General features: G+C 58.7%; 2 long non-coding RNA genes across 3 annotated transcripts in view; one reads left to right on the top strand and one right to left on the bottom strand.

The window, feature by feature from the left end:
* The window catches only part of LOC143694326 (uncharacterized), a 32,294-nt gene extending 24,567 nt beyond the window's left edge, over positions 1-7,727 (top strand). For both annotated transcript variants that reach the window (XR_013182701.1, XR_013182702.1), the window contains exons 3-6: positions 1,362-1,454; positions 3,325-3,440; positions 4,641-4,705; positions 6,580-7,727. This is a non-coding gene — a long non-coding RNA (uncharacterized LOC143694326). The remainder of the gene's footprint in view (positions 1-1,361; positions 1,455-3,324; positions 3,441-4,640; positions 4,706-6,579) is intronic.
* On the bottom strand, positions 3,470-6,674 carry LOC143694327 (uncharacterized). Its single transcript, XR_013182703.1, has 3 exons — positions 6,567-6,674; positions 4,617-4,736; positions 3,470-4,028 (listed from the first exon to the last, which is right to left on the bottom strand). It is a non-coding gene; the product is annotated as an uncharacterized LOC143694327 (long non-coding RNA).
* Positions 7,728-12,233: the final 4,506 nt, after the last annotated feature.

Below are 12,233 nucleotides of genomic sequence, written 5' to 3'. Positions count from 1 at the left end.
TTCCTTCTCTTGCTTTTTATCTTGGTCCCAGTTTGGCTGCATCTATACCCAGATCTGGCATTTCTGATGCATTATTACCTAGATAATCCCAGTCTTTTGTGCTGCTGTGGTGCAGTTACACAAATGCTGCTGGCCTCTACTCTCCAGAAAATCCCCAGTACTCTCCTTCAATGATCTGTGGAATTCATCTCTTTTTCATGTCATTTCCACATTCCTACCTGTGAAGCCCAGTTGTTCTTTCATTTCTGCTGTCTGTACCTCTTCTCTGCTGTGGCATTTTTCCATGCCATGCTCAGCAGATTTCCATGTCCCTGCAGCCCTAGTAGGTATTTAAGACAAACTCTGTCCTTCTGCCATGCCTTTTGCCAGGTGGAAGAGCTTCTCTGGGCAAGAGCAGGTTTTTGGATCATTCCAAATGTCTATAAAAGGCGTTTTCCTTGCCCAGCAACCCAGAGAAGTGAAAGAAAACTGCCATGGCAGGACACTGAGCACTGAAACTGAACTGAAAGGTACTCCAATACTTCAGCACTGCAGTTTAGTTATTTTCAGAAAAAGCTTAAATATTTTGTGACTCGTGGGCTTCCTGATGTCTCAGAAGTTGCGCTGTCATTTCTACAGAGACAGAGATTCTTTTTCCAAGGTAGCATCAATAGGTTTCCCAGGCTAACATAACGATTCTCTTTGGTATCCACAAGGATTAGAAGTGGTCTTTCAGAATAGTAGGTGAGAGAAGGATCAGTTATATTACTGATCAGATGAACTGGATAGAATAAAGACACATTAATATTTAGAAGTCAAAAATTATTATGTAAATATTAATAGTAATAATAGTTAATATTAATACTTTTAGTTAATAGTTAATGGTAATAGTTTAATAGTTAATAGTAATAGTAATTAGTAATTTTAGTTTAATAGTTAGTAGTAATACTTTTACTCACATAATATCCTTTTTAGTAACTTCAAAGGAAGCAAGAGGAGTTTTCTTTAAATTATCTCACTTTGAAAGTTTTTTTTCCCTTAGGCACAGCCTCTGGGTTGATGGGCACAGGAGGGAATTTCCAGCAGGAGCTGAGGCGTTTCCTTTGCTCTGGCCAGCCCCAGCAGGGCTGTGGGAGGCAGAGGCTGTGGGAGCAGGAGCTTTGCCCCCTGCCCCGGGGGAGTCTCTGCTGTCCCAGCCCCAGCAGAGCAAACGTTTGTGCTTTCACATCCCGTTCCAAGGAGCTGCCCAGGCAGGAGCGGGGATGGGCGCGGAGCAGGGACGGTGCCAGGCACAGGGGGACATCCAGAGGTGCCCCCAGCCCGTCCCTGCTGCCCAGGCTGGCATGAGCAGGCTGGTGACCGTCCCTGGCTTTGCTCTGCAGGCTGAGGAAGCCAACCCTGGCGAGGAGGAAGATGAGGAGGCGTGGGAGGATGGAGACAGCGGCCCCCAAAGGCTGGGGAAGGCCCAGCTCCAGGTAGGAGATGCTGCCTTCCAAGGAGAGGGACTGGTCTGTCCCACTGGAATTTGGGCTGGGAGGCCAATGGAACAAAGGGGTTGATTCCATTTTCTTACGTGGGCTAGGCTGTGTTTGAAACAGCCCCAGGTAGCAGAGCTGGAGTAATTTCCTAGCAGGGAACTTGATTTGGAAGCTGCATTCCAAACTCTTGTCCACATTTATTTTATCTCCCACATGGAGATGCCTAAGGAAGATGGGGTGTTTCTAACAAGAGAACATCCCAATTCATCTGTGGCAGAGGGCTTAAAATTAAAGTTTGAGTGGAGGTACCTTTAGGACACTTCAAATTCCTTAGTATATGAATGGAATTTAAATGAAATATCCAAATCCTGAGAAGCTTGTGTGAACTCCAGAGCCTCTGCAAGTGTTTTACAGAGAGGGAAGGAGACAAGAGTCTGGAGTCTCTCCCCAAAAACTGGCTGCTGTTTGTTTGACCAGGCATAGGAATGACTGTGTATTCCCTGGGGCTGTCCTTATGGAGAAGGGTTTATTTATGTGCCCTGGGTTTATTCAGGGTCCCTTCACCATGATGGAAACTGATTTCATTGAAATGCCAGAGGTGCCCAATGCTTTCCCCAGCCAGAGCTCAGAACCAGCCCTGTGGGAAGGGGTTTAATGCCCATTTTCCCAATCCCTCCAGGCAGCAGCACTGGAGCACTTGAGCAAACATGGCCAAGGTGCCCAGTGCTGGCAGGAGGCAAATCCAGGGATTGGACAGTGGGAGTTTGCACTGCTCCTGGAATCCCAGACCTGGAGCTGTGCTTCAGAGAGCCCAGGAGCTGCTGCCTCACTCAAACCTCATTTAAACCTCAGCATCCTCCCTGCTCCCTTGGCATTATTGCTGCTCCCTTAGCTGCTCTTCCTTAGTACTATTATTATTATGCTATTGTTATTGATGTTATTGTTACTATTACTGTAAACTCCCACTCCATGTCTCTTCCATAGCCCTGTGCTTCCCAGAGGTGGTGCTTTAGGAAGCCCCTCCAGCCTGGGAAGGGCTTTTGGCCCCAGACACGTTCCCAGTGCCCAGGAGCAGCAGGACCTGTGCTGCTCCCAGCAGGTGAGGCAGAGGCGCCTTTCCTTCCTTCCCTGCTGCACTTGGGCTTTTTGAGGGGTCTCTGGGGCTCTGAAGGAGAAGTTCTTTGTCACTCCAGGGCAGACTTAGCCCTGGTCCCACGAAAAGCAGCAGAATTCATTTTATCCCTGTTTTTGGATACACATTTTGTGTTTTCTCTCTGCTGGTGACACCGTGTGGTGAAGCAGCAGCTCCCAACCTTGTCAGTGCTGCTCCCTGGAATAGTTTTTATCTGTAGAACCATGAATTCCCTGCTGGAATCCAGTCACAGCCCCCAGACCAATGTGCAGGTGAAGGTCTTACACCCTGCCCAGGACAATTTCCTGTCTCTAGACATGGAAAATGGGGGAAAACTCAGGCTGGAGTGGAGCCAGGATGCAGAATGGGGCAGTGAGGCAGCGTGCTCAGCCCAGGCTGGGGTTGGCACAGGGGCTGTTCCCTGTTGGATGACACCCACGTGGAACAGATCCTTCTCTTCCTTTGTCCAAAGTCCAATGGCAAAGGATTTAATAACTCACAAGTGGGGCCTGAAATGAAAATGGTTCTGTTAAAATTAGGCAAAGAATGTGATAAGAAAAAATGGGCATCCTTTTTATGTATGAAAAAAGTAGGAAAAAAAATGTTGACAAGGGGCACTTTTATTCAGTGTCACCTTTCCTTTTTTATGGAGTGAGCAATCAGAACAGAAGTAGGAAAGCCAGGAGCCTTTGACTTCCAGAGTGGACCTAATTTCCATTTTCTCCTCTCTTTCAGGACAGGAAAAACCACTTAACTGATCCCATCTTTGCCCAGAGCTTTGGAGTTTGAGCAGCCAAACCCAACGGGCTCCAGCTGCACTGGAGGGTCCCTGCTCCTGCCCGTGGGGTGGGGTGAGTCCCCAGCTATGCCCAGAGTGTCACAGACCCAGAGGGATCTGCCCTGGTCCCAGGCTGTCCCTGTCCCAAGGGGCCTTTGTCACCTTTGTCACCTTGTGGGGAATGTGGTGGCAGCCCCGGGAGCAGCTGCTGGGAGCTGGGGCAGGGCCTGGCACTGATCCAGGGCAGGGCAGTGCTTCCCTTGGGGGGGTTGGCCCCCCACGCTGAGCTCAGGCAGGATCAGGGTCACAGATGCTGCATTTTGTGCCCCTGAGAGTTTCTGTCCCCCCTGGGGATTTCCTGCCGGGATGGGGCAGCGCAGGAGCAGAATTGAACCTGCAGCTCCCGTGGCCATTGCTGGCCTTTGTCTCTCTGCTGTGCCCTCAGACTGTGGCAATTTGCTGCTGCCACTGCCATCCCCTGGGGGCTGTGTCCTCCTGGCAGCCCTTCCCAGCCCCAACAGGAGCTCCAGTGCTGCCTCTGTGCCTGTTGGCAGTGTTTGCTGGCAATGTGCCTCACCCCTGGCAGGATCCTTTTGTTCCAGAGCAGGCAGACTCCAGAGCTTTTGGGCTTCTCAGCTGCAGGGCTGGATTGCAGAAGTCCCTGCAAAGAAGAATAACCATGAGGTTTGTCCAAGTGGTGCTTTCAGAGCCCACCTGACAGTCTGTGCTTGGTGCTGGAGGCTGTTGTGCATTGGCACTGCAGGGAATGAATGTCCCCTTCCCAGTTCAGCCCAGCAGATCCCAAAGGCTCTTACAGGAATATTTATCCTTCACTTCCCTGTGTGATAGCTTAATCTCCACCTGCCATGAGCCATTCCTTGAGTTCTCCTGGAGAAAACCTCACAGCAGAGGAGTTTGCCAAGAGCCCAGAGCTGTGTTTGGGCAGAGAGAGCTGAGAGCTGTGTCTGTCTGTGCTGCCCCAGCCTGGCAACATCCCCATGGAACAGCCTGGGCAGATGGGATTAGATGGAGCAAAATCCCTTCATGCAAGAGCTTTTCTCCTGTGCAGATCAGGCACGGGGCAGGCAGTGAACTTTGGAAATCAGCTGATTTCCCCAGAAAGCATCACTCCCAGCAGCATCAATGACAGGACCTGTGCCCACTGCTCAGGAGTCACCCAGCCAAAATCAAGGGCAAAGCTTGGTTTGGGTCTGAGAACTTGAAATAACTTGGAAAGAGAAGAAATGACCTTTTTCTTCTTCCTTCCTTTCAGATGCTGGAATTGCCTCTGTGGATGTGCACTGAGCTCTCGCTGCAGGGAACTGCCAGGCCTTAATGGTGGGGAGCTCATGTTCTTCTCACTGGGGAACTGGAAATAATTATTAATTATTTTTAGTTAATGGTAATAGTTAGTTTAATAGTTAATAGTAATAGTAATTTTAGTTTAATAGTTAGTAGTAATACTTTTACTCACATAATACCCTTTTACCCTTCAGAAGTGTTTTCTGAAAAATTCCCCCTTTGGTGCCCCACTGTGTGTGACAAGGACAGAGAAAGTGAGCAGAGGAGCAGCCACAGGCTGGGGAGGGGCAGGAGAAAGGCACTGTGGGCAAAGGGACCTTCCTGGCATCACCAGGGCACCTGTGGGGAACAGAATGGACACTTTGAGGGTAAATGGAGGTGAGGAGTGGACAGTTTGGGACAAAATCTGAGTTCATCTACAGGGAAATATATCAGGGATATTTCTGAGGGAAAAGCTGAGGTAATGAGTTCACCCACCTTAGCCCAAGTTGTGTTTGCACAAAGTGGGACCAGAGGTGAAGGTTAATCCAAAGCCAACCCTGCTCAACCTCTAAATCCCAGGATAAATTCTACAAGTTGCCTATTAAGGGACTAAAAATTTGTAAGAATGGAACCAAGAGCATTAGGAAGATTCCTGGAAATGCCATTACAATGTTGTCATAGCATCTTTAACAGACCTTTAAGCTATTTTGACAACAATGCATTTCTCTGTTGGGATTATTCACTCTGTAGGCTTTGGGGTTTATTTGGACTTGAACTCCCTCACAGTGGCCCTGACACTGCTCAGGAGCTGGTAGGAAAAACAGAGCTCCTGACAGGGGCAGGGTGGTTTCCCCCAAAGTGGATCCAGCTGCTGCCCACCAGCCTGGCCACGAGGGTTCTGCTTTGGCTCCTGTCTTCTTCCAGGGAAAGAATGTTTTCAGCTGATTCAGATGAGTTTTCAGCAGCCTCATCTCCCTGCACTTCCCGGGCAGCCCATCCCCTCTCCCGCCCCTCCTACTCTGAGCTCCCGCCCAGTCAGGGCCAATGGGGCAGGGAATTTGTCCTGCCAGCAGCAGCAGGATAGGAGCACTCTCACCCTGGGACTTGGATTGTCCTTTTGGGGGATGCTGGGTAGGATTTAGAGAATTCCATGCATTTGGTGGCTGAAATTTCCCAGCCCAGGGGCTTTGGATGACAGGGCAGCACAAAGATTGTTCCCTGTGTGGTGCCCAGATTTGGGGTTCAGTATCAGCTTTGCTACTTTAGAGGAATTATACCTGTAGCCCCCCATTCCCTGCTGAATTCCTACTGGAATAACCTTACAGTGCCTCATACAGCATGGATATTCCCACACACAGTTGCCTATTGAACACCTGCTGTGCCAGGAACCAGTAGAGGCTCCAAGAAAGCTCAGTGGGATCAGGACAAGGACAGGTTGATATTCCATAGCATTTGGAATGAGGATGAATATCCTCATCCCCCAGCCAAGTGTTTCCCCACAAAATTTTCTATCTATCTTCTACCTATAACCTCATTGTTACCTTAAAATGTTCATTCTAGCCGTGTTCCCGGGGGCACTTGACAGAGTTCCCTGGAATTCCGTGGGCTCCACCCCTGGGCTCGGCTCCAGCTGATGCTCTCAGCAGCGAGGGCGGGGCCGGACGCGCTCCCGGCCCTGCTGGGGCAGCCCCTGTGCCCAGGGGAGGGCATCTCTCCCTGCAGGAGCTGAGCTCATTCCAGAGCCTCGGCAGCGGCCTCCGGGAGCTCTTTTCCCTGAGGAAAGGGATGCACATCCCTGCCTGCAGGGCACCTGCACTGTGACCCACCTGTGCCAGCTTCCCAGCACTTCTGCAGTTCCAGCTGGCTCCCAAAAAACTCCAAACTTCATCCAAACAAAACTCCATCTAACTCTAACCTTTTGTTTTAAGGCATCTCGGAGGTCCTTGCTTGGGATTGAATTGCTGTGAGGGGAATTCCCTTGGCTTTAAGGCTGCTGCTGGAGGATGTCCCCAGGCTGGAAGGGAAGGCACTGGAGTGGCTGGGACACACCCGGTGGCTGTGTGGGAGCTCCAGGAGGTGGCACCGGGAATCGCTGTCTGAGCTCCTCTGCAAAGCCAACGTGCAGCACTCCCAGGCAATGGCAGCTGTTCCTTGGGCTGGTTTTGGGATGTCAGGGGGCTCTGTCCGGGCTGCAGCCTCTCCGGGGGCCCGTTCAGAGCAGCCCCTGGCCCAGGAGCTGCGGGCAGCCCTTGATCCGTGCCCATCCCAGCGCTGCCCGGGCATCCCAGGGCCCGCCCCGGGTGTGCCTGGCACGCCGCCTGCACGGGCAGGACACTGAGGCACAGCTCCTGCCCTGCAGGCACCGAGGGCAGGAGGGGCTGGTTCCCCCTGGGCTCGGCCTCCTCCCGCCCCGCGTTCCCGGCCAGCCGGGACACACGGAGGGAGCAGCAAGGAACATTCCTGGCAGCGAGCAGGAGTCCCCGAGGGCTCCGTGCAGCTCCGGGCCGGAGAAGCAGCGCCGGGCTCAGCCCCCGCCGTGAGTTTGGGCTGTGAGCACTCCCCTGCAGGAAAGGCCCCTCTGCAGGCGGGACCGGCCCTGACACTCTCCAGAAGAGCTTGGGCCTTGGAGCAAGGGAACCCTCAGGACTTGCTCGTTTCTCCCTGGAAAGGGACAGGGCATCAACACCTTTACAGCTATTTAGGAAATGCTGGAAAAGGCAGGAAATCAGGATTATACAAAGAGTTTCGTGCTGTTGTGTCAAATGCCAGCCAGTTCTACCCTAGAGCCATTCCAGAGGCTGGTGTACAAAGCAGCATTAGCAGAACATTTGCTGATTTGAGTGGCAATTCCTTTGCTGGCAGCAGCCATTCCCATCCCAGGCAGGGCCTTTCTTGTGACCCTGAGATTGGCTCGGGTGCTTGGAGCAGGGTGCTGAGAAGGCCAGGATTCCAAGTTTAATGCCCACATGGGCCAGTCACCTATGACTTGACGATCCTCGGGGCTCTTTCTAACTCAGAATATCCTGTGCTCTGGAAATAAAGAATGAACACTTCTCAATGGCTTTTTAAACCCAGAGATTTTTGCATTGAAGAGTACGAGCCACAGGGGAAAGGAGGGAGAGCATCAAGTCTCACCTGGCAGATACCCGGTGAGCGGCCCGAGCAGAACCGAGCCCGGGCAGGGCCCCGTGCCCGCACCCAGCACAGTCGGAGCAGGAGCAGCAGCGCCGGGCTCGGCCCCAGCGCCCGGCCCGGAGCGGCTCCTCCGGCCCGCGGCGATGCAGCCCCGCTCGTACCGCGGGGACGCGGCGGGCGAGAGCCCCGGGGGTGCGGGCACGGGGTCCGGGTCCCGCTCTGCGCGCGGTGGCCTTGGGGGTACCGGGGCTGAGGGGGCTCCGCATCCCCGCGGGGGCCGGGCCGGGAGCGCGCCCCGGGGGCCGCCGCGCTCGCAGCCCCGCTCCGTGTCCGCCAGGGGGCGCCCCGCGGGGCGGCGGCGCTGAGGCAGCGGCGGGGCCTGAGGGCTCCCGGGGCCGGCACGGGCGGTCCCCGTGCCCCGGCCGCTTCCAGCCGCGATCCAGCGCCTGCTCCGGGAATGCGCCGCTCTCCTGCCGGGCCCGGCACCGGCACAGCCCCGGCTCCCCACGGCAGCAGCGGGACTTGCCCAAAGCACTGGCGGGGGTCCCGCCCCTCTCCGGCTGCAGCCAGAGCAGCAGTGCCGGGCTCAGCCCCAGCGACCGTCCTGGAGCCGCTCCTCCTTCCCGTGGCGATGCTTGTCCCGATCCCTACACCCAAACGCCACCCCGGTCTTGCGGCTCTAGGACCCGCAGCCCGCTCTGCCCTGAACCCCCAGCAGACACGGGCAGGACCCGGATCCCCAGGCCCAGGTCCAGGTCCTGTTCGCGGCCCCACCTCAGCGCCTCGAGCCCCGCGCAGCAACGGGAGCAGCCCCCGGTCCGGAGCTCCGCACAGCGCTCCAGCGACGGCCCCATCGCATCCTGGGATGAGCATCCATCGCACAAAGCAGAGCAGGCGCGGATCCGCCGGGATTTACGGGCGCGGGCGGGGCGGGGCCGGCTCAGGTGTGAGGGGCGGGGCCGGCTCAGGTGCGCGGGGCCCCAGCGCGGCTGCGCGGGGCGGGGCCGAGAGGATTTAACCCCCGGGAATCGCCGCTAGCGCCATTTGCCCCCTCGGCGCTCGGAGGGGAAGGTTCTGTCCGCGCGGGCTCCATATCTTTGTTTCTTTTCTTTTACGCTTATTTTTATTTCTTTTTCACAGATACCTCCCCACTCTCCCTCCCTTCCTCCCCTCCCCCACCTCCTACACCCTCCCCCCCCCTAACCCCCCCCCCTCCCTCTCCCCCCTAGCCCTCCCCTCCCTCCCCCCCAAACCGCTCCCTCCCGGGCCGGTCCCCGCTACCCTTCCTATGCCCCCACACACCCCAGCCCTACCCTACCCCTCCTTTCTCCACGCTTCCTTCCCTCCCCAGCCCAGCTCCCACCTGCCCCCACATCGTCCTTCTCTTCCTCCCAATTCCTCCTTCCCCTCCTTCCTTCACCCTTCCTCCTCTTCCACCTCCCCCTGTTTTCCTTCCTCACCTTGATGCCCCCCCCCACCCCCACCTGTGCTCCATCCTCGTCCTCCATCCTCCGCCCGTCCTGCCCCCGCCACCCCACCTGCCCCTGCCCCTCTCCCTGCTCCCCTGCACATCCCGATCCCCCCACCTGCCCTCCATCCTTGACCCACCACGACCACCCCCTCTGTCCCCCTGTTCCCATCCTCTGTCCCCCTGTTCCCATCCTCTGTCCCCCCCTCCCTCTTTCCCCCGCAGCCGCGGGTCCCGGGGCGCCGCAGAATAAAGCCCAGAGGGCCGGAGCGGCGCCCCCGCTGTCCCTGGAGCCCCCACACGGGGCCGGAGCCGCTGGGCGGGTCCCCCCATTGCAGTGCAAAGCACGGCCCGACACCGCCGGGGTTCCGGCTGTCCCTACATCACACTGGGGGTCCCCGGGGTGGGGGGAAAGGTTGGGGGGCGGGGGGTGGGGGTTTGGTAGGGTCCCCTCCTCGGGAGGGGGTCCCGGGGGGGGGGGGGGAGGGGGTCCGGGGGGGAGGGGGGGGGGGTAGGGCCCCCTCCGGAGGAGGGGGTCCCGGGGGAGGGGGCGGGGCCTGGAGGGGGATTCCCCCCTCCGCCCCGCTTCCTCCCCCCGGACCCCCTCCTCCGGATGGGACTCGGCTCGGCCCCCTCCCCGGGACCCCCTCCTCCGGACCGGGGCCCAGGGGGAGGGAGGGGGGCGGGGTGGGGAGGGGGGGGGGAAGCAGAGTGGGTCGCGTCGCTTTGCATCGTGAGCACAGACAGAGATGACCGGACAAACAAACGGCCCCTCCCCCTCTGCCCACCCCGCCCCCCCCTCCCTCCCCCTGGGCCCCGGTCCAGAGGAGGGGGTCCCGGGGAGGGGGCCGAGCCGAGTCCCATCCGGAGGAGGGGGTCCGGGGGGAGGAAGCGGGGCGGAGGGGGGGAAAAAATCCCCCCTCCAGGCCCCGCCCCCTCCCCCGGACCCCCTCCTCCGGAGGGGTCCCGCCCCGCCCCCCTCCCAGGGACCCCCTCCTCCGGAGGGGGCCCTACCCCCCCAACCCCCCCCCCCCTCCTTCTCCCCCCTCCCCCCCCCCGGACCCCCTCCCGAGGAGGGGACCCTACCAAACCCCCACCCCCCGCCCCCCAACCTTTCCCCCCACCCCGGGGACCCCCAGTGTGATGTAGGGACAGCCGGAACCCCGGCGGTGTCGGGCCGTGCTTTGCACTGCAATGGGGGGACCCGCCCAGCGGCTCCGGCCCCGTGTGGGGGCTCCAGGGACAGCGGGAGCGCCGCTCCGGCCCTCTGGGCTTTATTCTGCGGCGCCCCGAGCCCCGCGGCTGCGGGGAATGAAGGAGAGAGGAGGAGAGGGGAGGACGGGGAGAGAGGAGACGTGGAGGAGATGAGGAGGGGTAGGGAGGGGGGATCGGGGTACGGAGAAAAGCGGGAGGAGAAGGGAAAGGCCAGAAGGGAAGAGAAGGAACGTGGACAGAGGAGGGAGAGAGTGAGAATAGAAGGGATTAAGCGGGTAGGGACAGAAGAGGAAGGATTGTGAGGGTTTGGGAAGAAAGGCGGGGAGGATTTGGGGGAGAGAGGGAGGAGGGGGAAAGGGAAAGAAAGCAGGGGAGCACGGGGAGAAGGAAGGAGGGGTAGAGGGGGGGACAGGAGGCGAGGCCGAAGCCCCCGCGCCCCACCTGAGGACGGCGGACACGGACGCGCCGCCCGCACCGAGCTCCGGGTGAGCAAATGGCGCCGGCAGAGATTTCCACGGATTAAATCACCTCGGCCCCGCCCCGCGCAGCCGCGCTGGGGCCCCGCGCACCTGAGCCAGGCCCGCCCCGCGCACCTGAGCCGGGCCCGGCCCCGCCCCTGGAACCGCCCCCGGCCCCACCTCGGGCCCCACCCTGGGCCCCGCCTCACGGAGCCCCGGCCCCGCCTCACGGAGCCCCGCCCTGCCCGCGGTGGGGGCGGGACCATCGCTCGCGGCCTCGCCCCTCTCACCCGGGCCCGTCCCTCACGGCTGGGCCCAACCGGGGCTGCTCCCGGCGATGGAACCGGGGCTTCGGGCCCGTGGCCGCTGGGGGTCCCGGGGCCGGAGGACCGGGACGGGACTGGGGCTGGCGTGGGGACCGGGCTCGCCGCGGGCGGGAGGAGCCGCTCCGGGACGGGCGCTGGGGCGGAGCCCGGCGCTGCCGCTCCTGCTCCGGCTGCGGCCCCGCCCGGGCTCCGGCCGCGGTCCCGCCACGGCCCCGGAACCCTCCGAACCCCGCCGGTCCCCGCAGCGCCGGAGGAATATTTTCGGAATTTTTTATCCAGCGTAGGCAGATAATTCTCATAGAGAAAGCCCAAAAATAAAGGCTATGGGGTCGAGGTAGGTGGGAGGGGCGGGCGATGTTCTGCTTTAAATTAAAACACATTGGGAAAAATCCATCTGTGGAACAGCTCGTTTCCTCTCCTGGACTGGCTTCTGTGTGATCGGCTGCGATTTCAGCTGTTCGCATGGCATTTCCAGCCTGTGGGACTCCAATGGAATGCCAGGTGCTGAGCACAAGAGAACACAATGGGAAATCTCTCTGGATCAGGCAGTGTCCCAAAGGTCTGGCAGCACCCTGGCTGGAATTTGGGGATCCCAGCACAGCCCCTCCATAGTGTCCCTGTGAACCTGCAGTGCCCAGCATTCCTGGCTGGAATTTGGGGATCCCAGCACAGCCCCTCCATAGTGTCCCTGTGAACCTGCAGTGCCCAGCATTCCTGGCTGGAATTTGGGGATCCCAGCACAGCCCCTCCATAGTGTCCCTGTGAACCTGCAGTGCCCAGCATTCCTGGCTGGAATTTGGGGATCCCAGCACAGCCCCTCCATAGTGTCCCTGTGAACCTGCAGTGCCCAGCATTCCTGGCTGGAATTTGGGGATCCCAGCACAGCCCCTCCATAGTGTCCCTGTGAACCTGCAGTGCCCAGCATTCCTGGCTGGAATTTGGGGATCCCAGCACAGCCCCTCCATTGTGTCCCTGTGAAC

Source organism: Agelaius phoeniceus, chromosome 6, assembly GCF_051311805.1.
Source record: "Agelaius phoeniceus isolate bAgePho1 chromosome 6, bAgePho1.hap1, whole genome shotgun sequence".
In the NCBI taxonomy this organism is placed as follows: Eukaryota; Metazoa; Chordata; class Aves; order Passeriformes; family Icteridae; genus Agelaius; species Agelaius phoeniceus.
The sequence above is the reverse complement of the archived record's forward strand: the minus strand, read 5'-3'. Positions and strand labels throughout refer to the sequence as shown.